This window comes from Ixodes scapularis, unplaced genomic scaffold, assembly GCF_016920785.2.
Source record: "Ixodes scapularis isolate PalLabHiFi unplaced genomic scaffold, ASM1692078v2 ptg003668l_1__unscaffolded, whole genome shotgun sequence".
Classification (NCBI taxonomy): domain Eukaryota; kingdom Metazoa; phylum Arthropoda; class Arachnida; order Ixodida; family Ixodidae; genus Ixodes; species Ixodes scapularis.
The window spans coordinates 31,200-33,303 of NW_024610348.1; positions in this window are offsets into that span (position 1 = coordinate 31,200).

A 2,104-nucleotide genomic window follows, 5' to 3' on the forward strand; every position below is an offset into this window, starting at 1 on the left:
CTCATTCCGATTCTCCGAAGAAATCCCGGTCTCTGACGAGGCACTTTTCGCGCTCCATCATTGGCTCTCTCGCGACGTAGCGTCGGCAGCGCTGTCGCTCATTCCGGTTCTCCGAAGAAATCACGGTCTCTGACGAGGCACTTTTCGCGCTCCATCATTGGCTCTCTCGCGACGTAGCGTCGGCAGCGCTGTCACTTATTCCGATTCTCCGAAGAAATCCCGGTCTCTGACGAGGCACTTTTCGCGCTCCTTCATTGGTTCTCTCGCGACGTAGCGTCGGCAGCGCTGTCGCTTATTCCGATTCTCCGAAGAAATCCCGGTCTCTGACGAGGCACTTTTCGCGCTCCATCATTGGCTCTCTCGCGACGTAGCGTCGGCAGCGCTGTCGCTTATTCCGATTCTCCGAAGAAATCCCGGTCTCTGACGAGGCACTTTTCGCGCTCCTTCATTGGCTCTCTCGCAACGTAGCGTCGGCAGCGCTGTCGCTTATTCCGATTCTCCGAAGAAATCCCGGTCTCTGACGAGGCACTTTTCGCGCTCCTTCATTGGCTCTCTCGCGACGTAGCGTCGGCAGCGCTGTCACTTATTCCGATTCTCCGAAGAAATCCCGGTCTCTGACGAGGCACTTTTCGCGCTCCATCATTGGCTCTCTCGCGACGTAGCGTCGGCAGCGCTGTCGCTCATTCCGATTCTCCGAAGAAATCACGGTCTCTGACGAGGCACTTTTCGCGCTCCATCATTGGCTCTCTCGCGACGTAGCGTCGGCAGCGCTGTCACTTATTCCGATTCTCCGAAGAAATCCCGGTCTCTGACGAGGCACTTTTCGCGCTCCTTCATTGGTTCTCTCGCGACGTAGCGTCGGCAGCGCTGTCGCTTATTCCGATTCTCCGAAGAAATCCCGGTCTCTGACGAGGCACTTTTCGCGCTCCATCATTGGCTCTCTCGCGACGTAGCGTCGGCAGCGCTGTCGCTTATTCCGATTCTCCGAAGAAATCCCGGTCTCTGACGAGGCACTTTTCGCGCTCCTTCATTGGCTCTCTCACAACGTAGCGTCGGCAGCGCTGTCGCTTATTCCGATTCTCCGAAGAAATCCCGGTCTCTGACGAGGCACTTTTCGCGCTCCTTCATTGGCTCTCTCGCGACGTAGCGTCGGCAGCGCTGTCACTTATTCCGATTCTCCGAAGAAATCCCGGTCTCTGACGAGGCACTTTTCGCGCTCCTTCATTGGCTCTCTCGCTACGTAGCGTCGGCAGCGCTGTCACTTATTCCGATTCTCCGAAGAAATCCCGGTCTCTGACGAGGCACTTTTCGCGCTCCATCAATGGCTCTCTCGCGACGTAGCGTCGGCAGCGCTGTCGCCTATTCCGATTCTCCGAAGAAATCCCGGTCTCTGACGAGGCACTTTTCGCGCTCCTTCATTGGCTCTCTCGCGACGTATCGTCGGCAGCGCTGTCGCTTATTCCGATTCTTCGAAGAAATCCCGGTCTCTGACGAGGCACTTTTCGCGCTCCTTCATTGGCTCTCTCGCGACGTAGCGTCGGCAGCGCTGTCGCTTATTCCGATTCTCCGAAGAAATCCCGGTCTCTGACGAGGCACTTTTCGCGCTCCATCATTGGCTCTCTCGCGACGTAGCGTCGGCAGCGCTGTCACTTATTCCGATTCTCCGAAAAAATCCCGGAATCTGACGAGGCACTTTTCGCGCTCCATCATTGGCTCTCTCGCGACGTAGCGTCGGCAGCGCGGTCGCTCATTCCGATTCTCCGAAGAAATCACGGTCTCTGACGAGGCACTTTTCGCGTTCCTTCATTGGCTCTCTCGCGACGTAGCGTCGGCAGCGCTGTCACTTATTTCGATTCTCCGAGAAATCAGTCTCTGACGAGGCACATTCGCGCTCCATCATTGGCTCTCTCGCGACGTAGCGTCGGCAGCGCTGTCACTTATTCCAATTCTCCGAAAAAATCACGGTCTCTGACGAGGCACTTTTCGCGCTCCATCATTGGCTCTCTCGCGACGTAGCGTCGGCAGCGCTGTCGCTCATTCCGATTCTCCGAAGAAATCCCGGTCTCTGACGAGGCACTTTTCGCGTTCCTTCATTGGCTCTCTC